General features: G+C 45.5%; 1 protein-coding gene across 1 annotated transcript in view; it reads left to right on the forward strand.

The window, feature by feature from the left end:
• The first annotated feature begins 14,322 nt into the window (after positions 1-14,322).
• The window catches only part of KCNJ1 (potassium inwardly rectifying channel subfamily J member 1), a 30,662-nt gene continuing 21,865 nt past the window's right edge, over positions 14,323-23,119 (forward strand). Inside the window, 1 exon segment of the mRNA XM_029074621.1 lies at positions 14,323-14,569. The gene's annotated coding sequence lies outside the window, so the exon portion shown is untranslated.

Consider the following 23,119-nt stretch of genomic DNA (forward strand, 5'->3'; position numbering starts at 1 on the left):
GCCCTCTACCCCCTGAAGACCTTCCCTGAGAGTGAGATCTGGGTCATGTCCCTCTCTGTGGGCAGCTCCTCTTCCTTGGCCCATGCTGTGCCCTTCCTGCTGCCAGCTATCTGCTCAGGCGGGGCTGGGGGAAGGAAACCCTGTGGGTGAGTGGAGGGGAATGCTCTTCTGTCCTCACTGGCCACCCCCCTGATGCTCCTCTCACTCTCCCTGAGCTCCCCTTCCTTACCCAGGCTCCCTACTCTCCTGACTGCAGCTTCCAGCTCCCCTAGCCTATCTGAGGGGCAACAGGCCAGAGTTAGGGAGCTGAAACCTACCCTTAACTCTGCTCCAGGGACTGGGTGGGCCAGTGGAGTGAGCTTCCTGGGAGGACTTCTCTGGGCCCCAGAGAGTGGTCCTGCAGATGGAGGGAGGGGAGACCTGAGGCCTACTCTCCTGGGAGGGTCTCTGGGGAGGGGACTACCCTCTCTTGGATCGAGACATGCAGGAAGGGATTTGGGACAATCAACATGGGCAGGAAGAAAGGGGTGGGAATAGGTAAACTGAGGCAAAGTCCGTTGCTCTCTCCATTTAAGCCACGCTGTTTCTCGGGTGGCATCTGGGGCATGACCAAAGCAGGTAAATCAGTGGAGACTGGGACTGGGGGGATAGTCAGCCGGGGGCTGGGAGAAATGACTGAGCATTAGAGAAGCAGCATGGCATAGTGGATAGAGCATGGGCCCGGGAGACAGCAGGTCATGGGTTCTAATCCCACCTCTGTGAGCCCCATGTGGGACAGGCACTGTTTCCAACCTGATAAACTTGTATCTACCCCAGTGCTTAGAACAGTGCTTGGCACATAGTAAATACTTAACAATCAATTAATGGTATTTATTCAGCACCTACTATGTGCAGAGCAGCTTATTAAGCACTTGGGAGAGTACAGCATAACTGAATTAGCACTTCCCCAGCCTATAATGAGCTTACAGTCCCAAGGAGCATTATTATTATTATAGTATCATATTATATTATACAGATATTTCTGGGAACCTCTCAGCCAGCCCCCACCCAAGTGGCCCAGAGTTGGGGTTGGAGGACAGAGAGGCCTGTCAGAAGTCACCCAGAGCTCAGGAAGTCCTGCAGAAAGGGATCTTTGCCTTGGCTGAGGCTTATTAACCCAAGTTTATGTGTGGCCACCAGACTCGGGGGTGGGGCCAGGCCTGCGTGACATGAGGGTCTCAGGAGGGAGATTGTGTGCCTGGTTACTCAGGTGAATCTTCCCACAGAGGAGGCAGGTGTCAGGGAAGATTCCTGGAGGGCAGATGAGGAGATGTGCGGGCTTCCAACCTTTATCTCATCATCTCCTCCCTGGCTGGCTGAGTGCTCTTAGCCCATGAGGACAGTCACAGAGGAAGGGAAGGCTTGTCTCCAGCCTTCACGTAGAGGCAGGGGCTCTAATCACCCATACCCATTCCAGCCCCTTGCTTTCACCCTGCGGGGGGAGGACACTAAGGACTTAAGGATGGTATTTGTTAAGTCCTTTCTCTGTTCCAGGAACTGTTCTAAATGCTGGGGATAGATTCAAGCTAATCAGGGTGGACGCAGTCCATGTCCCACAGTGGCACTCACAATCTTAATCCTGATTTTAAAGATACAGGCAACTGTGGCACAGAGAAGTGAAGTGACTTGCCTAACCTCAAACAGCAGCCAAGGGACGGGGCCAGGATTAGAACCCAGGTCTTTCTGACTTACAAGCTTGTGCTCTAATAATAATAATAATAATGTTGGTATTTGTTAAACGCTTACTATGTGCCGAGCACTGTTCTAAGTGCTGGGGTAGACACAGGGGAATCAGGTTGTCCCACGTGGGGCTCACAGTCTTAACCCCCATTTTACAGATGAGGGAACTGAGGCACAGAGAAGTTAAGTGACTTGCCCACAGTCACACAGCCGACAAGTGGCAGAGCTGGGATTCGAACTCATGAGCCCTGACTCCAAAGCCTGTGCTCTTTCCACTGAGCGATGCTCTATCAACTAGGTGACACTGCTTCTCTAATAATAATGACATTTGTTAAGTGCTATGTGCCAAGCACTGTGCTAAGTACTGGGGTAAATACAAGATGATTATATTGGACACAGTCCCTGTCCCTCTTGGGGCTCACAGTCTAAGACTCAGATTTGGACTTTCACCCTCCAGGTTTCTGGAAGACCATAAGAGTCATTATATTCTCCCAGACTTCAACTCTGTTATATTAATAATATTGGTATTTGTTAAGCGCTTACTATGTGCCGAGCACTGTTCTAAGCGCTGGGGTAGACACACAGGGGAATCAGGTTGTCCCACATGGGGCTCACAGTCTTAATCCCCATTTTACAGATGAGGTAACTGAGGCACCGAGCAGTTAAGTGACTTGCCCAAAGTCACACAGCTGACAAGTGGCCGAGCAGGGATTCGAACCCATGACCTCTGACTCCAAAGCACGTGCTCTTTCCACTGAGCCACGCTGCTCTCCCAAGCGTTTAGTCCACTGCTCTGCACACAGTAAACTCTCCATAAATACAATTGATTGATGCAATCCAAAGGAAAACAAAACACTGTCCACTGGATTCAAATTAGTGGGCACTGATTAACCAGTTGCTACTTATTTTTAAAAACACAGTCAGACAAAGCAAATCCAGAACTGAATAAGAGCAAATAATTAACCATTAATTATGACTAAGAGCAATCTTTCAGTTCCCCATTTCTTTGCTATGACCAATTGGCTGGGTAGGGGAGAAGGGGCCCAGACTGAATTCAAGTCATGCAAAGGGTCGTTTGTGAAACGATATTGATGAGGTTTCGGCGCACTAAACCTCTGGAGCAATGCCTCAAAATGGCACTAGGAGGGGATGGAAGCCCACTCATAAGAATGACAATGAAAGCAATTGGGGATTTTAGCTTGGAGAAGACTGAGACGGGAACTTGACTGACTTAAAGTTTGGGAGGGGTTTTTATGGGGAGGGAGTCTGACTAGTGGTTCACCAAGTCCACTAAAGACTAACACAGAGGCAACAGACTGCAGCAGTGTGGTCCAGTGGGAAGTGCAATGGAGTGGGAGCCAGGAAGCTTTAGTTAAGAGTGATTGTGGTAGTTGTTGAACTATTTTTCATGGTTGTTTGTTAAGTACTTACTCAGTACCAGGCACTGTACTAAGTGCTGGTGTACAGCAGTATCTACCAGTTAGGCAGAATGACCTAGTTGCTGTCCCATAGAGGCCTCACAGTCTTAATCACCATTTTACAGATGAGGTAACTGAGGCCCAGAGAAGTGAAGAGACTTGCCCGGGGTCACACAGTAGACAAGTAGTGGAGCTGGGATTAAAACCCATTACCTTCTTGCTCCCAGGCGCATGCTTTATCCACTAGATCATGCTGCTTCTCTTACGTGCCTATGTGCCAATCACAGATACGATACCTAGAAGTAGTGTGGTCTAGTGAAAAGAGCTTAATTGAGGGAGTGAGAGGATCTGAGTTCTAATCTCCGCTCTACCACTTGCCTACTGTGTGACCTTGGGCCAGTCTATTTATTTCTCTGTGCCTCAGTTCCCTTATCTTGTAAATTGGGGATAATTTTCCTTTCCTCTTGTACTGTGAGTCCCTTGTGGGACATGGAGTATGTCTGATCTAATTGCATAATAATAATAATAAGCACATACTATGTGCCAAGCATTGTAATTGAGTTAATTAATTTGGACACAGCTCCTGTCTCACCTGAAGCTTAAAGTCTAAGTAGGCAGGAGAACATGTCTTTAAATCCATTTTACAGGTGAGGAAACTGAGACACACAGAAGTTAAGTAACATTCCCAAGGTCACCTAAGAGGCAAGTGGCAGAGCAGGGAGTAGAACCCAGGTCCTCTCACTCCCACACTTGAGCTCTTTTTACTAGACCACACTGCCTTTCTGAAATATATCTACATAGACAGTGCTTAACAAATACAGCAATCATTATTAACTAAAGCTTCCTGGAAGCAGTGGGATTTTTTTTCCGATTAATTTCCAACCTTCCAAGTCATGTGAACCCAACAGCCACCCTTAGCACTTAGAAATTCACACTCAACCTGAGCCCTTTTGTACAGGTGCATATTCTACTATTAATTCAGCTATTTCATCCTGACTTTCCGGTGCATATTCTACTATTAATTCAGCTATTTCATCCTGACTTTCCTGCTACTACCTGCTTTATTCCCAATCTTCTCCCTGCTCCCCTCTATTGGAAATATCACTTATCTGTCTATGTCCCCACCTTTAGTTTGTAAGATCCTCAAGGAGCTTCTGCTTTGCTTCAGTTTTACTGTTCCAAATGCTTAGTAATAATAATAACTGTGGTTTTGTTAAGTGCTTACTATGTACCAAGCTCTGTACTTAGCACTAGGGTAGATTCAGAATAATCGGATTGGATACAGTCCCTTTCCCTGGAGTGCACAGGCTTTACTTCTGGGACACTGGATTCAGTGTCAGGAACTGTAATGGAGAAAGGCTGGACACTGACAAGAAAAATCCCAGGCAGAATGGCATCCATTGCTGTATCTTTACCGGATAGGAACCAGGTCCTTTGAAAAGTAGAGGGATGAGAAATAGCATGGCCCAGGGGATAGACCATGGGCCTGGGAGTCAGAAGGATCTGGACTCTGATCCCTACTCTGCCACTTGTCTGCTGTGGGACCTTGGGCAGGTCACTTCACTTCTCTGACCCTCAGTTACCTCATCTGTAAATCAAGGATTAAGACTGTGAGCCCAGTGTGGAACTGGGCTATGTCCAATCTGATTAGCTTGTATCTTCCCAGCATTTAGTGTAGTGTCCAGCACCTAATAAGCTCTTAACAAATACCATTAAAAATTTAAAAAAATTAAAATGGTCACTATTCCAGAGACCCTAAAATAAGGTTAAAGTAGTAATTGTGTTTAGTGTTTACTGTGTGCAGAGCACCGTATTAAGCCCTGGGAGAGAAAACACAAGTAGGAATTAGTCATGGTCCCTGTCTCTTGGAGGGCTCATAATCTAAGAACCTGGAAGTTTAATTGTTTTTCACTGGAAAATGGGTTGAGTCAAATGGTGGGGATCATAGACCCGGCTCAGAATCTAGGATCCCTTGCCGTTTCTGTATGCTCACGAGATATTTTGGAATCCCCCAGAAGGGCAGAAGGCCTGGGAGTCTCCACTAGGCGGTAGCATTGTACAAGGGCTGTAATGGGGATGGGGGAAGGGGAGGGGACAGGGAAGGGGTCTGCCCACCCTCCTCACAGAGGTCCAGGCCTCAACACGGGACTCCCTAAACTGAAACTTTCATTCCTCTATTAAAATAGCCTGGCACTCTCTGAGACTCTTCTCCCGGGGCCAGTGGGCAGAACGTCTCAAAAGTACCACCAGAAAAGCCGGGTGTCCTAGTGGAAAGAAACTGGGTCTGGAAGTCAGGGGACCTGGGTTCTCATTCTGGCTCTGCTACTTTCCTGCTGGGTAACTTTGGGCAAGTTACATAATTTTGCCATGATTCAGTTTCCTTGTCTGTAAATAGGGATTAAATACTTGTTCTCCCCTTCCCATGTGTGGCACTGTGAGCCCGGTATGGGACAGGGGCTGGCTCCAATGTGATTATCCTGCATTTAACACAGTAAATGCTCAGAGTAAGCATTTAAAACACACAACAAAGAGAAGTAGCATTGCCTCATGGATAGAGTACAGGTCTGGGAGTCAGAAAGACCCAGGTTCTAATCCTGGCTATGTCACATGTCTGCTGGATGACCTTGGGCAAGTCTATTCCCTTCTCTGTGCCTCGGTAACCTCATCTGTAAAATGGGAATTAAGACTGTGAGTCCTATATAGGACAGGGATTGTATCCCAACCTGATGAGGTGTGCTTACCTCAGGAGTTAGTACAGTGCCTGGCACAGAGTAACTGCTTAACAAATACTGTAACCACCATCCCCACACCTCCCCCCAAAACCAGAAAGAAAAATTTTAATTATAAGCAGTGTCACTGTTTCAGTCCTTCCCTGGGCTCCTCACAATGTTTTCCCATCACACTTCCTCTCATCTTTCTTTGAGGACCTTCTAAACTGCCTCACCTCTGGGGCAGTTTTGGAATTCAATTTCTCACCAACCTATGGTGAGCCTTAGTTTTTATACCTGTAAAATGGACACTGTCCTGTCAACTTCTTGGTGACATCTTGAGGTGGGGTGCCACCTGAGATTTCTAGGGGTTTGAACAAGCCTTTCACCTAAGACCTTAAGATGATTTTCAAAGTTCCAACTTAATCATCAATCAATAGTATTTATCAAGTGTCTACCATGTGTCCCTGGGTCAATACAATGGAAGTAAAAGACAACTTTCTACTTGTCCCCCGAAAAGGAGAGCAGGGTGGCATAGTGAATCACTTGTCTGTTGAGTGACCTCAGGCAAGTCACTTAACTTCACGGTGCTTTAGTTACCTCATCTGTAAAATGGCCATTAAGACTGTGAGCCCCATGTGCGACATGTACTGTGTCCAACCTACTAGGTTGTTCTGACCCTAGTGCTTAGTACAGTGCCTTGCATGTAATACATTCTTAACAAATCAATTTTAAAAAAGAGAGACTTGGATTCTAGTCTTGGCTCTGTCACTGACTTGCTTTGTGACCTTGGGCAAGGCACTCCACCTCTCTGAAACTCAATTTCTTCATCTGTAAAATGGGGATTAAATATCTGCTCTCCCTCTAGCAGACTGTGAGCTTCAGATGGGACCAGTCAATCATGTTTATTGAGATCTTACCTAGTGGCAAGCACTGAACTAAATGCTTGGAACTATGTCAGATTTGTTTATCTTGTATCAACTCTAGCTCTTTTCTACTCCAGCTTTTTTCTTTTTAGTGTATTTGTTAAGTGCTTACTATGCAGCATGGCTCAGTGGAAAGAGCACGGGCTTGGGAGTCAGAGGTTGTAGGTTCTAATTCCCGAGTTTGCCACTTAGCTGTGTGACTTTGGGCAAGTCACTTAACTTCTCTGTGCCTCAGTTACCTCATCTGGAAAATGGGGATTAAAACTGTGAGCCCCACATGGGACAACCTTGTATCTACCCAATGCTTAGGACAGTGCTTGGTACATAGTAAGTGCTTAACAAATACCAAATTATAATTATTATTATTCTTATGTGCCAGGCACTGTGCTGAATGCTGGGGTAGATAATTTAATCACGTTGGACACAATCCATTTCCCAAATGGGGCTCACAGTCTTAATCTGTGTTTTACAAATGAACTAACCGAGGCAAAGAGAAGTGACTTGACTTGCCCAAGATCACATAGTAGGCCAGTGGCAGAGGTGGGATTAGAACCCAGGTCCTTCTAATTCCCGGGCCCCTGCTTTATCCACTAGGCTATGCTGTTTCTCAGCTCTTAGCACATAATAAATGCTTAATCTATACCATTAAAATATAGGAGGTGGGGCAGATCTCTCCTACCCATTTTACAGATAAAGACTTCAAGGCCCAGAGCTGTAAAATTCTGGGGGCCTGAAAAAGGGGGTTAGATCAGGATTTAGCAGAAGGGGTCAGGCTGGATGTCAAAAGGAAAACGAGAAAGTCAATCCAGATTTTTTCTGAGCCAGTCCTGATCCCAATCTTCATGGCTGTTTCATCTCTATCTCTCCCTGTGCACTTCCCCAAGCCCAACTAGGCTCCAGGGAAGATCTGTGGATTAAAAGAAACAAAACCTGTTAAGAAACAGCATTGCCTAGTGCTTAGAGTATAGGTCTGGGAGTCGGAGGACCTGAGTTTTAATTCCGGCTCTGCCATTTGTCTGCTGTGTGACCTTGGACAACTCATTTTACTTCTCAATGCCACAGTTACCTCATTTGTAAAATGGGGATTAAGACTGTGAGCCCCATGTAGGACTTGAACTGTGTTCAATTTGATTAGCTTGTATCTACTCAGGTTCTTAGTATAGTACCTGTCACATAGTAAGCACTTAACAAATACCATAAAAAAAGCAACAAAAAAAATCCATCTGGCATCCTAGAGCCACTTGCTAGGTCCTGCTACTGTACTGGAAACATGGGAAGAATTTGCATCCTGTTTCTCTATACAGCCCTAGTGAGTTACTTATTAACAACTGTGGAAAAACACTCCAGAGTTTCCACCAGATTGAACTAAACTAATTAGGATTGTGCAGGCAGGGGTATTAGGAGGGAGATGCAGATGAGTTGCTTAATCTGTAGGTCTGAGCTTCCCAAGGGGTTGCCCCTGAAGGTACCCAGTGCTTGAGGGGGGAGAAAAGATGAGCCCTGAGCCAAAATCTGGTGGGTGGGTTGTACCAGAGCAGACTTGAACATGGCCGGGTATGGGTCGAATTTGGTGGTCCAGAGGGGTCCTTTCCCTTTAGGCCGTGGAGGCTGTAGTGAAGGGGGGCTGGCTGGGTAGATGTGATTCTATACTTTTAAAGATCAATCCACTGATGAAAGCTTTTTATTAATATTATTATTACTAGTGATAATAATAATAATGGTTTTTGTTAAGCACTTACTATATGCCAGGCATTGTTCTAAGTGGAGTCGATACAAGATAATCGGATTGGACACAGTCCCTGTGCCACATAGGGTTCACAGTCTTAATCATTTTATAGATGAGAAAACAGTGGCTCAGAGAAGTGAAGTGGCTTGGCCAAAGTCACATAGCAAACAAGTGGCAGAGTCAGGATTAGAACCCAGGTGCTTCTGACTCCCAGGCCGGTGCTCTATCCTCTAGGCCACTGCGGAGCACTGACTAAGTGTTTAGGAGAATACAATACAGATGGTAAACAAGATCCCTGCATTCAAGGAATTTACTGCAGAGTGGGGAGACAGATATTAAAATACATTCAGCTATGGGAAGCAGCAGTGTATAAGCACTTAAGAAATGTCATTATCATCATTATTATTATAAGAATATATACATAAGTGCTGTGGGGGTAGGGTGAGCATTAAAGGGCTTAGTGGATATGGACAACTACAAAGGGAATGTCTGTGCATTTGTTAGTTTTATGGTATTTGTTACGTGCTTACTATATGTCAAGCACTGTTCTAAGTGCTGGGGTAGATACAAGTTAATCAGGTGGCTCACACTCTTAATCCCCATTTTACAGATGACGTAACTGAGGCCCAGAGGAGTTAAGTGACTTGCACAAGGTTACACAGCAGGGGAGGAAGGAAGGAAGGAGAGGCCGAGTCTAGTGGATTTCTCAATGGGCCCTGTTGCCTGGTTCAGGTATTTATCACTGGGATTGATGCCTGGTTCTCATTATTTCCACCTGGTGATTGGAGGTGTACCCTGATGATCGAAATGCATTGTCTAAAATTGAGCAATTTGTTTAATCCCCCTCTGGCTCAATTTCTCCTCTAAATAACAAGTGAAATGTGTTTGTTTGCAAAGCACCTGGAGTTGGAGTGATTAAGGCCTATGTAAATCATCAGTGGAAGGGACTCCAAGCACAGGTCCCTTTGCAAAGGGGAGGGAGGAGGAATGGAAGGGAGGTTGATGGAGCTGACATTTCCCCCTCCCTTAAACCGTGACTCCATCCTGGCCTCATAAGTCAAGAAAGAGAAAGTTCTAAAGGCCACTGGCTATTGACAATGTAGAACAGCTGCCTTGCAGTAATTCAAGGATTTGCTGGCCTGTGGAAGTGTTGCAAATCCCACCTGTAATTAAAGGTCCCCAGGGCTGTTCCCATTCGGCTTGTTTCCCTCCCAGAAGGCATGGTTTTGGGTCTTGCTTCTGATCTACTCTTCCAAACACTTAATATGGTGCCGGGCACTCAGTAGGTGAGACATAATTATGACTGATTGATTGACAGCCTGCTCACCCTGCAAGCTGATATGATGAGGAGGAAGAAGAGGGGGATAAGAAGGAGAAAGAGAAGGGACCCTCCAGGTTAATACTCCCCACAACTACTACATCAATCAATCATAGTTACTGAGCACTTACTATGTGCAGAGCACTGTACTAAGTGCTGGGGGGAGCACAATATGATAGTGTTGGTGGACATGTTCCCTGGCTACAGGAGCTTACACTCTAGAGTCAGCACTTCTCCCAAGCCCTTTCATTCATTCACTCATAGTCTCAGTAGGGATGATCCCAGCAGGATGTAGCTGAGATTGGTATAAATGCTGCACCCCAGTCTGCCCTCCTTTGTCATGGTGCAGACTTGGTTGGCCTCATTTCAGGGGTACTCAGGGGCATCCTCGATTCTCAGCATTGATGGGCAGAATGGCTATCTCCTCTCTCCATGCTCACGGATTCCTGGGGAGAAGATGGCCCCTTTAGGTGCTCTTGTCTCTGGAAGGGAGGGTCTCCTTCAGGGAGAGAGAAATGGGCAGAGACTGATGCCCTCTTGAAGGTCTCCCTGAGCTGGAAGCAGAAGCATGCCCCAGGACCAGAGTGGGTACGTCTGCCCCTATGGTCTGGCCCTCAACTCACCTCACTGGTGCCCTTCTTGGCATTGGCTCATGGGTGAACTCTGTGCCAGGAGCAGGGGAGATGCTGGCTTTGGCAGGGAAGCAGACTGGCCTAGTGGAAAGAGCGTGGACCTGGGAGTCAGAGGAACTGTGTTCTTATCCTGGAGTGGCTACCTGTCTCTTGTGTGACCTTGGGCAAATCATTTAACTTCTTTGTGCTTCAGTTATCTTATCTGTAAAATGGGGTTTCAATACCTTTTCTCCCTCCTACTTAGACTGTGAGCCCTGTATCTATTCTAGCACTTAGTACAGTGCCTGGCACATAGTAAGGACTTAACAAGTACCATTAAAAAACAAAACCAAAACCCTCCAATTCTTCCACCCCCCCCCAAAACAAATCCATCAGCAGGGGCTGAAGACACTATCATTATGAATTAAGTGCTTGGAATCAAGCAACACATCAATAATATTTATTCAGGTTTATTCTTTACAGTGTACTGGGCTAAGCACTTATAGAGTAAGTAGAAACGATCCCTTCCCTCATAGAGCTTACGACTTTTGCCCATCTTTTTTGCAAATAAGCACTATATGTGTGTGGGTGTGTTTATGTATTTGCCCAGGTTCTTCTCCCACGCCCCTGCTCTTGTATCCTGCATGTATATGATTGGATGTTCACTTTTATTCATTCTGATGCCACTTGTGATGAATATTTGTCTTCCCTAGGAGAGTGACTAACTTCCTTCCTGACTATTTATTTGTATTGTCTGTCTCCCCTCTCTAGACTGGAAGCTCATTGTGGGCAGAGAATGTCATTATTGTTGCATTGTACTTTCCCAAGCACTTAGTACAGTGCCCAGACTGAGCTCCCCTTCTCCCTCTACTCCCTCTACCACCCCCCCTTCACCTCTCCGCAGCTTAATCCTCTTTTCCCCCCATTTCCCTCTGCTCCTCCCCCTCTCCCTTCCCATCCCCTCAACACTGTACTCGTCTGCTCAACTGTATATATTTTCATTACCCTATTTATTTTGTTAATGAATTGTACATCGCCTTGATTCTATTTAGTTGCCATTGTTTTTACGAGATGTTCTTCCCCTTGACTCTATTTATTGCCATTGTTCTTGTCTGTCCGTCTCCCCCGATTAGACCGTAAACCCATCAAACGGCAGGGACTGTCTCTATCTGTTGCCGACTTGTTCATTCCAAGTGCTTAGTACAGTGCTCTGCAAATAGTAAGCGCTCAATAAATACTATTGAATGAATTAATTAATTAATACAACTGATTGAGTGGAAGCTCCTTGTGAGCTGTGGATGTGTGTGGCTTTGAGGTATTCTTAAATATTTAGTAAAATACATCAAAATTGTCAGCACTCAGTTAACACCATTACAATCCTTACTGCTCCTCCAATTAGATTTGGTCAGGAAACCTTTATAGCAGCCTCCTCTGGGCTTCTTGGACATGAGGAGAAGGAAAGAAAATGTAAATCATTCCTGTTTTTGTCAGTCATTAGTATTTATTGAGTGTTTGCTGTGTGTACCACACTGTACTGTGATCAATACAATAGCATTGATAGACACAATCTCTGCCTACAAGGAATCTACAGTCTACTAACTTACTATCAATCAGTTGAATATATTGATCGTTGACTGCGTGCAGATCACTAGGCAACCCTGATACAAACTTCTCAAAGTCAATGACTGCCTTTTTTATTTCTACTGTATCATCCTTCCCATCTGGAATGGTCTGCACACATTAGGTACACACTGTGTGCTCCATCAGTAGAGAAGCAGCATGGCTTAGTGGGAAGAGCACGAGCCTGGGTTCTAATCCCTGCTATGCCGCTTGCCTGCCGTGTGACCTTCTCTTTTCACTTCACTTTTCTGTAAAATGAGGATTAAGACTGAGAGCCTCTTGTGGGACAAGGACTGGGTCCAACCCGATTAGCTTGTACATTTCCCAGTGCTTAGTACAGTTCTTGACTTGCTGTGTGACCTTGGGCTAGTCACATCACTTCTCTGTGCCTCAGTTTTCTCAATTGTATAATAGGGATTCAATCCTCCTCTCTCCTACCTAGACTGTGAGCCCTAGACTGTGACTTTCAAAGTGCTCCCCCAACCCAGATCTGCTCTGCCCCTTGTCTACTGTATGACCTTGGGCAAGTAACTTCACTTCTCTGTGCCTCAGTTGTCTCATCTGTGAGCCTCATGTGGTACAAGCAATGTGTCCAACCTGATAAACTTGAATCTACCCCAGTGCTTAGTATAGTGCTTTGCATATAGTAAGCGCTTAACAAATACCACAGAAATCTTCTGCCCACAGAAGACTTTTCGAGGGACTTCATTCTTTAGTGGGATTAATGAGATCAGATCAAACTAGGCCATTGACTCCATGTCTCCAACAACTCAACCCATTTCCTTCCACATTAAGCAAAAAGTTATTACCACTGACTTCCAGGCTTCTCACCAGCTCTTTCCATCTTCCAGATTAACCAATCAATCAATCAATGATCTTTATCAAACACTTACCATGTGCAGAGCACTACATTAGGTAGTTGGGAAAGTTCAATATAATAGAGTTGATGGACACGATCTGCATCCATAAAAAGCTTTGCTGTCTTCTGCTGCTCTTGCTCTCTGCTTCTCCTACCTCCCATTCTCATTGTCCCTTGCTCGTGACTCTCCTTCCTTATGCTTATGTCTCATGTCTTTCCTTCTGCCTGAAAATCTTCTCCCCACTCCAAGCCACCAGACCAGATTCTCACCAGCTCCAAAGCCCTCTTGAAAAGTCTTCTCCTCCAGGAGGCCTCACATGATTAATTTCCTCCTCCCCAAGTCATATTTTCCCAACAGCCACTTCAGTAACTTAGGCATTCACAGCTATCTGTTGCACTTATGTTCTTATTCATCTCTGTTCCTGACTGTTTTTTTTTCATTTATTTACTCATTTCTTCATCTTTCCTTTTCCTTGTCATAATCAGACAAAACTCTATTTTTACTTCTGATAGTAAACCATTTTGTGTGTTCCTGTCTTCCCTTTTTCACTGTAAGCTTCTTGAGAGTAGGGATGGTGTCTTCCATCTCCATTATATTCCCACAGTGCTTGGAACCTAGTAAATACTTCAAAAATTACAAATTAGAAGTGGGGGAAGAGAAGCAGTGTGGTCGAGTGGAAAGAGCATGGGCCTAGAAGTCAGAACCTATGTTCTAATCTCAGCTCTACCACTTACCATCTGTGTGACCTGTAGCAAGTCACTGAACTTGACCTTGACTCAGTTTCCTCATCTGTAAAATGGTGATTAGATACCTGTTCTCATTCCCCCTTAGACTGCTAGCCCCATGTGGAATAGTGATTGTGTCTGCCCTGATTATTTTGTAGCTATCCCAGCACTTAAACAGTCCTTGGCACATTACTATTAAAACAAGGGGGGAAAGTCAGAGACATGGATTCTAAATCCAGCTCTGCCACGTTTGCTTTGTGACCTCAGGCAAGTCACTTAACTTCTCTGTGCCTCAATTACCTAATCTGTGAAATGAGGATCAAGACTGTGAGCCCCATCTGGGACAGAGCACCCAACCTGATTACCTTGTGTCTACCCCAGTGCTAAGAACAGTGCTTGGCACATAGTGCTTAACAAATTCCACAATTATTATTATTATTAGCTCAGTGAAGAAGCAGATGCCTTATCCACCAGCTGCCCTGAGTCTCCATGTACTCTCGACCAGTTCCAATCCACTGTGTACTTGAATCACCTGGCTTTGTCCCCTTCCACCTTTGGTCTACGCGCTCTCTCTCTCTCTCTGGGCCACCCTCCTTGGGCTGTTGCCTCATAAACCAATCCTTCTCTTAATTAGACCTGGCAGCTCGACACTTCAGCTTCAACCATCCCATTTACACTGCCACTCCTCCTCCTGCTGGATCCGGTTATAAAGTAAACTGCCCTCCTCGTGTGCCATCGCATACAGATGAGAAGGCAACCAGTTTGAGCTAACTCTGTGCATTGTAAAAAGCCAAGAGGCCCGAGGCTCCTTGTGCCTCTGATGCCGGTGTGGTGGTCCCAGAGCTGCTGAGGAATCTGGGCAGTGGAGATCCGGAGGTTCTCGAGGGACCAGCTGGCACTGGTCAAACTTTGCACTCTGCCCTCTGGCCAGCAATCAGGTAAGTGGGTAAAAACTTCACACTTTTTGTAGGACAAGGATCCTCAGCGGTCCAGTCTCTCCCTAGTTCTAGAAGGATTTGTTTAACCACTTTCTGGGTTCAGAGGTGGAGAATCTACCTCAGTGGATGATCTTGGTTTTCCTCTTGCTCTCTGGATGCCATCAGTGGACTGCAATCCCTACCAACCCCGCCATCTTAAATGGTATTATTTATTAAGTGCTTATTGTGTGCAGAGCACCGTACTAAGTGCCATTCCCCAGCCTCAGATTGCAGGCCCACCCCGACTCTTTCTTGATCTAGCAACGCTACATCAGAAAATAGGCCCTGGGAGTTTGAGGTCATTCAATGCTATAGTAGGGTGGTTGTTTCTTCTTGAAGAAGAGAAGCAGCATGGCGTAGTGGATAAGCATGGGCCTGGGATTCAGAAGGCCATGGGTTCTAATCCTGGCTCTGCCACTTGTCTGCCTTGGGCAAATCACTTCACTTCTCTGTGCCTCAGTTACCTTATCTGTAAAATGGGGATTGAGGCTGTGAGCCCCATGTGGGAGAGGGACTGTTTCCCTGTCCTGATTTGCATGTATCCACCCCAGGGCTTATTACAGTGCCTGGCATGTAGTAAGCACTTAAATACCATAATAATAACAATTATTATTATTATTTTTAAAGCCCAGAAGTGGATAACTTGGAGCAGAGAGCTGATTCTGTCTTGCTATGTATCCAGTACCTTGGCCTCTCTGAATTGACTTGCCGTTTGTGAACTGGTGAGAAAAATGCCATATTCAGGATGAATGAGAGCAGGCCAGCGAGAGGTCATCGTTGGACTTTCCCTTCTGCTTGACGAGATAGAAAGATCATGGATTCATTTCTCTAAGTGAAATGAGAACCATCTGAGCTTTTACCTATCTTCAGTGTTCATTTAATAGTATTTATTGAGCGCTTACTATGCGCAGAGCACTGTACTAAGCGCTTGGAATGTACAATGTTGAGCGAATGAATTGGGTTTTATTAATGTTGACTTAGAACTCTCAGGGTGTCAGATACTTTGATGAATGCTGAGAGGAGAGCCATTGGTTGTATTTGATGTATCTCTAAACATAGAAAGTACCTTGAAGTGGCGCTGCAGATCCTAGTTCAGAAACATTTTACATTAACAGCAGAATAACGTGAACTTTATTTACTCAATCATATGCGTTGAGCACTTATGTGTAGGGCGGTGTATTAAATGCTTGGGACAATACTGTATAGCAGAGTTGGTAGACACGTTCCCTGCCCACATTGGGCTTACAGTCTAGATGGGGAGACAGACACTAATATAAATAAATAAATTACGGATGTGAACATAAGCACTGAAGGGCTGAAAGAGGGCTGAATGAATGAAAGCTACAAATCCAAGTACGATGCAGCAGGGAGTGGGAACTTAGTCTCCGTCTGCAGAGCACAATTTTTTAATATTATTTCCCTTACTGGGGAAATTGCATGAAACAAAGCATTCTGGGACTTTTATCAATAACACTCCTTGCCTTGGCATAACACTACCCTTCACCAATGTGGCCAACATAAGCGGAAGGTCTATCTACGTCTCTGTCCGTTTTATCGATCCAGCAGTGGTGTTTTCTTCGGCACTTACTGTGTGCAGAGCACTGTACTAAGAGCTTGCAAGTGTACAGTACAATAGAGTAGGTAAACATGATCGCTGCCCCCAAGGGGATTACCGACTAGAGGGTGTTTTTCAAACCGACGCTGGCACCTGTGGCATTTTTGCACATACTATATTACTTATTCATCTACATATTTACTTTCCTTTTTACTTCTGTAATAATAATTCTGGCATTTGTTAACTAAGTGCTTAACTTAACAAAGTGCTAAGCCCTGGGGTAGATATAAGGTTGTTAGATTGGACCCAGTCCCAGTCCCAAATGAAGTCCACAAGTGAAGATAGATTTTATAATCTAAGAGAGGCAACCCATACTGAAATAAGTGGCCAGTAGGACTGAGGTCTAGTGGGAAATAGCATGATCCTGGAAGGCAGGAAAACTGAGTTCAAATCCCAGTTCCACCAGTGGCCTGCTGTGTCCTTGGGCAAGTCACTTAACCCCTCTGTGTTTGTTTCCTTGTGAATCACAGATGGGGGAAGTAGTAGAGTATAAGGATATGTACATACATGCTGAGGGGGCTTGGATGATTTTCAAAGTGCTCCCCCAACCCAGATCTGCTCTGTCCCTTGTCTATTGTATGACTTTGGGCAAGTCACTTCACTTCTCTGTGCCTCAGTTGTCTCATCTGTAAAATGGAGATTAAGATTGTGAGCCCCATGTGGTACAGGCAATGTGTCCAACCTGATTGTCTTGTATCTGCTACAGCATTTAGTCAATGCCTGGCACATAGTAAGCACTTAAAAAATACCACAATTATTATTATTATTATTACTCCTGGGGATTCCCAGTTTCCCAATTATTTCCTGACCCTTGGCAGGGAATACCCGGCTCAACAGTTTTTTCTAAGATGGCCACTAACTAATCAATTAATCGTATTTTTTGGAGGGCTTACTATGTTCAGGGCACTATACTATGCCCTTAGGAGAATACAACACAACAGTATAACAGACACATTCCCTGCCCACAAAAGACATACAGTCTCGTGGGATTCCTTAACTGGATCAGCCTCAACATCGGCTTGAAAGCACTCAATCACCTTGCCCTTTCCAACCGTAACTCACTGCTCTCTCACTACAACCCAGCCCACACACTTGGCTCCTTTAATGTCAACCTACTCACTGTACTTCCATCTCATCTATCTCGCTGATGATGTCTTGACTATTTCCTGCCACTGGCCTGAAACACCTTCCTCTTCATATCTGATAGACAATTACTCTACCCACCTCGAAAGACTTACTAAAGGCACAACTCCTTCCTCCCTAAGCCCTCATTTCCTCTTCTCCTACTCCCTTTTGTGTCACCCTTGTGCTTGGATTTGCTCCCTTTTTTTCACCCCCACAGAACTTATGTACATATCCATAATTTATTTATATTAACATCTGTCTCCCCTTCTAGTCTGTAAGCTCATTGTAGGCAGGGAACATATCTGCCAACTCTATTATATTGCACTTTACTAAGCACTCACTACAGTGCTCTACACACAATAAGTGCTCAATAAATATAATAATGTTGGTATTTGTTAAGCGCTTACTATGTGCCGAGCACTGTTCTAAGCGCTGGGGGAGACACAGGGGAATCGGGTCGTCCCACGTGGGGCTCACAGTCTTCATCCCCATTTTACAGATGAGGTAACTGAGGCCCAGAGAAGTTAAGTGACTTGCCCACAGTCACACAGCCGACAAGTGGCAGAGCTGGGATTCGAACTCATGAGCCCTGACTCCAAAGCCCGTGCTCTTTCCACTGAGCCACGCTGCTTCTCCAATGATATGGAGATAATCAAAATATGATTGACTGATTGTGTCCTTGATGTCATCATTGTCATTAAGACAGCACTATATATATATATATATATATATATATATCAAGGGTTTTTATTGAGTGCTGACTCTGTGCAGAGCATTATATTAAGAGCTTGGGAGAGTTAGTGTAGCAGGGGAGACAGGCTGTAAGATAAATTACAGGTAAGGGAAACAACTGTGAAGCACCACAAACTTGACTCTTCCCCTGCTGACACTGTTTCTCTGATGGCTTTCTCCTGAGGGAGTATCATCTTCTCTCACTCCCCACGACTCAGTGGGAAAGGGGGAGGAGTGGGTTTCCTTCTTGTTCTCCAATGCTGCTTTCACACCATTTCTCTCTCCCTTCCTCTGAAGCCCACATCATCTGCCTCTCCCACCTGCTCCAGTTACTAGTCACAGTCATCTACAGCCCCAGGCCCCACCCCAATTTTCTGAACCATTTTGATTGCTTTCTCAAATTCCTTCTCTCTCCTTCCCTCTATTGATCCTTGGGGGCTTCAGTATCCATGTGGATGTTCCTAATGACACTTCCACTGCCCGCTTCCTGTCATTCCTCAACTTCACTGACCTCCTGCTCCACCCCATCTCACCCACTCACCAATTTAGACAAATGCCTAATCCCATTATCTCTATTCGTTGTATAATCTCTACCCTCCCCAACTCTGAAATTCCTCTGTCTGACCACAACCTCCTCACCTGCCCGTTTTATATGGTATTCGTTAAGCACTTACTGTGTGCCAGGCACTGCTTTAAGCAGTGGAATAGATACAAGATAATTAGGTTGGGCACAGTCCTTGTACCACATGGGGCTCACAATCTTAATCCCTATTTTACAGATGAGGTAACTGAAGCACAGAGAACTGAAGTGACTTGCCCAAGGTCACACAGCAGACAAGTGGCAGGGCCAGGATTAGAATCCAAGTCCTTCTGACACCCAGGTCCATGCTCTATCCAATAGGACATCCTGCTCCTCCAGCTACAACCTCCTCACCTGCTTTCTTTTCCTCACATTTCTGCAAATCCATTCTGTTCCTCAACAGAGACTTTTAGGACAATGACATTTATTAAGTGCTTACTATGTGCCCAGCACCTCTCCAAGTGCTGGGATAGATACATGATTATCAGGTGGCCACGTGGGATTCACAGTCTTAATTCCATTTTACAGATGAGGTAACTGAGGCAAAGAGAAGTTAAGTGACTTGCCCAAAGTCACACAGCTGACAAGTGGAGAGCCAGGATTCAAACCCACAATGTCTGATTCCCAAGCCTCTGCTCTATCCACTATGCCATTTCTGCCTTTTGATCTTTCGAACTTCTCCAATTTTCTAATTTTCTAATTTCCATGCCCATCTGGAATCCATAACCTACCTTCTCTTGATGCAAAAATCCATACCCTCATGACAGCCCTCTCCAGTGAACTCAACTCACTCGGTCCCTTGTCCCTCCACCAATCTTGAACAACTAACCCATAACCCTGGATCACCTCCGCAATCTGCTTTCTCTGCTCTTGTGTTTGAGCTGTGAAGTGCTGCTGGTGGAAATCCAGACAAAAGGCTGACCTCATCCCACTCAAACTTTTCTCACCTGCTTTCATTCTTCCCATTCCTCTATGAAGTGGCAATATTTCTCCATCTTTTTTTGACTCCCAGACTCTTAAATGCCTCCTCAAACGTCTCCCCCTCCATCCTCCCTACCCCTGCACTGTCCAAGAATCGCTTTCCCCCTAAGGATCTGGCCACATACTTTATCGATGAAATTGAAACCATCGGGCATGAGCTTCCTAAAATTTCCCCTTCTTCTCTCCAGTCCCTCCCTCCTCCTACCCCTTCAGCTCTCCCATGTTTCTCGGCAGTAGCTCGAGATCTCCCACCTCCTCTCAAAATCTGCCTCTCCACCTGCTCCTCCAACCTCTTCGCTTTACATCCAAATGCACAGATATCCCAGAAGGAAGAGGGAGTTGGGGAAAGAGGGCTTAATCAAGGAAGCCCTCTTGGAGAAGATGTGACCTTAATAAGGTTTTGAAGTGGGGAGAGTGGTAGTCTGGCAAATATGGAGGGGCAAGGAGTTTCTGGCCAGAGAGAACACCATCTACACCTATTCCTTTGGATAATTTCTTTCCTCCTATGGCTTCAACTACCATCTCTATTCAGATGACTCCTACATCTACATCTATTGCCAGATTTCTCTACTTCTTGCAGTCTTGTCTTTCCTCCTGTCTTCAGGACATCTCTACTTGAGTGTCCGGCCAACACCTCAAACTTAGATTAAAACTGAATTTCTCATCTTCCCACCCAAACCCTGTCCTCCTCCTGAATGTTCTGTCACTATCTCAAAAGCCCATGACCTATCCTTGACTCATCTCTCTCATTTAACCCACATATTCAATCTGTTACCAATCCTTTGTAGTATATACAAGACAATCTGTTCAGACATGGTCCCTTTTCCCCTTGAGGAAACCAGATATCTTATCCCTATTTGCCAGATGAGGAAACCAAGGCCTAGAGAAGTTAAATGACTTGCCCAAGGTCAACCAGCAGGCCAGTGGCAGGGCTGGGACTAGTCTCACATTCTTTCCACTAGGTCACATTGCCTCCATGTGAAAGGATCAGCATCCAATCATATTCCTCCTGGGCTGCTTTTCCTAAATCCCCTCTGCCCATTGTGGTCAAGCATTACTTGCCTATATTGGATCTCCAGGAAGGGAAATTCAGGGTATGCATGTTCCCTGCCAAGAGCTGCAATTACTATGCACTGGGACGGAATCATGTGGCAAAGCTGCAGCACAGCAGTGATATTTTTGGAATCGTCTCCCAAAAAATATCGTTTATCTGGAGTTTCCCATCACCCATGTCCCTCCCCATTCTCTGCTGCCCCCCTCCCCCACCAGTGGTTCAAGGCCTGGTTTCAACAGTGGCACTCATTCAATAAGCAGCCACATTTACGGAGAGAAGATTAACAATTTGCCCCTGGACTTGAACCCTGAGCAGGCCAGCGCCCTGGCCCTGGAGAGGGGATGACTGGGCCCTGCTCAGGTGACTGTCCCCAATCCTCTGGGCCCTGGGGGAAAACCTTCATGGTCTGTTGCCCTGGACAGAATTCTCTGAAACGTTCTGGCTCCATCCAGATCCTCCAGGCGTCCTCGAGGGTTGGGAGCTGCACTTTGGAAGGAGCGATAATCCTGGATTTGCTCCCCAGAGATATTGCTGATGAGCGTCCGTGGAGGTGTGGCCTGGTCTCAGCCATCAATCCTCGTCCCACGATGTCCCAGAAGATGGGGTACACACGTGGCTAGCTATGAGGGGGTGGCTGATCCCGGTGAGGGTCAGTGGATTGTCAGGTCACTGGGCTGCAGAGATGTAGCCTGGGCCTTCAGGTGAGCAGTATAGGCTGGGGTCAATGAGGAGGATGTTCAGACATTGATGGCAGAAATGGCAGAACATGGGAGGAAAGGCTAAAGGAGATGGGATTGCTAATCTTGGAGAAGAGAAGGCTGTGGGCTGAGTGAAGAGTGAACTGCCGAGGAAGGAGGGGGCTGCTGACCAGCTCACCTCTCTTGAGGTGCATGCAAGAGATAATAGACTTCAGCTTCAGCATGTGGGATTAAAGTTAGATTTAAGAAAGAATCTGGGATGGATGACGGGGATTCCTGTATCCCCTCTGTGTAGAAATTGGAAAACAGGAGACATGTCTAATCTGATTATCTTGTATCTATTCCACATTTGGCATATAGCAAGGGTTTAATCAATTGTATTATTCTTCTCCTTCTTCTCCTTCTCCTCCTCATCCTGCCTTTACTAAGTGCTAGGGAAAGTACAATATAACAGGTTAATCCTTCCCTGATTAATCTCTCATCTCGCCCCACTCCTCCTTCCTGTACTGCTATTTCAGCCCTTCTGCTTCTCCCTAAGCATGTGGGCACTCATCCATCGTCAACACTTCCTCCTACCTCTAATTTGTTTAAGGTGTCTCATCCACTAGATTGTAAGATCCTTGAAGGCAGAGATTACTCAATTGTACTCTCCCAAGTAGTTAGTGCAGTGCTCTGCAAACCCTAGGCAATCAAAAAATAGCATTAATTCACTGTTTCCCAAGCATTTAGTCCAGTACTCTGCAATAAGTGAACACCCGATTCATACCACCCACAATTCAGCTAGCATAACTATATTGAGCTAGGGACAGCAATTACCCAAAGGAGTTCAGGAGCAGATCCAGTCTAATTCTGGTGGCATAACAGTTCAGAGATAATGAATTGATTAATTTCTACTGTGCTAATAATCCATTCTATTTGCAAGGTACATTCATCTTTTCCAAGCCTTTTCACATCCACTACCTCATTTCATTCTCCCAACATCCTTTTGAGATCGATCTTATTATCCCTATTTTTCAAATAAGCAAACAAAGGATTAGAGTGTTTAATGCCTTCCCTGTCACACAGCAGGCCCATGGCAGAGCTGGGACTACAGCTAGGTCTTTTGACTTCCAGGCCTGTGCTCTTTCCACTATATTTTATTCTCCTAAGCACTCAGTTCAGTGCCTTAATCCTTCCCTGACTAATCTCTCATTTTACCTCACTCCTCTTACTGCCACTGTTAGTTCAGCCCCTCTCCTTCACCCTAAGCACTTGGGTACTCAGCCAACTTGTAATTTATTTTACGGTGTCTCTTCCACTGGATTGTAAGATCCTCGGGGGCAGATCTTATCCTATTTACTCTGTGGTACTTTCCAAGTAAGTGCTCAATAAATACTATTGATCGATTGAGTGATAAGGGATGTTGATGCCTTGGTACTAATATATCCAGGGTAAATGTGCACTCCAAAATGCTCCTCTCCAGTTCCTTTGCTTGATCAGAGGCGGGGATTCAACTGGTGTAGGAACAGGGCATCAAAACAAGACTCATCCTGAGAAAAGGTTCTTAGGGTGGGGTCCACACTGGCAGAAAAGTCACTTAGAAAACCTATGCAGTGGTCGGGGGAGAAACTCACTGGCTATCAGGTAAGCAGACATTCAGAATGAGTTAAGGAGCAGCGTGGCTCAGTGGCAAGAGCCTAGGCTTTGGAGTCAGAGGTCATGGGTTCAACTCCCGGCTCTGCCACTT

The sequence above is a fragment of the Ornithorhynchus anatinus genome, chromosome 11 (genome assembly GCF_004115215.2).
Source record: "Ornithorhynchus anatinus isolate Pmale09 chromosome 11, mOrnAna1.pri.v4, whole genome shotgun sequence".
NCBI lineage: Eukaryota > Metazoa > Chordata > Mammalia > Monotremata > Ornithorhynchidae > Ornithorhynchus > Ornithorhynchus anatinus.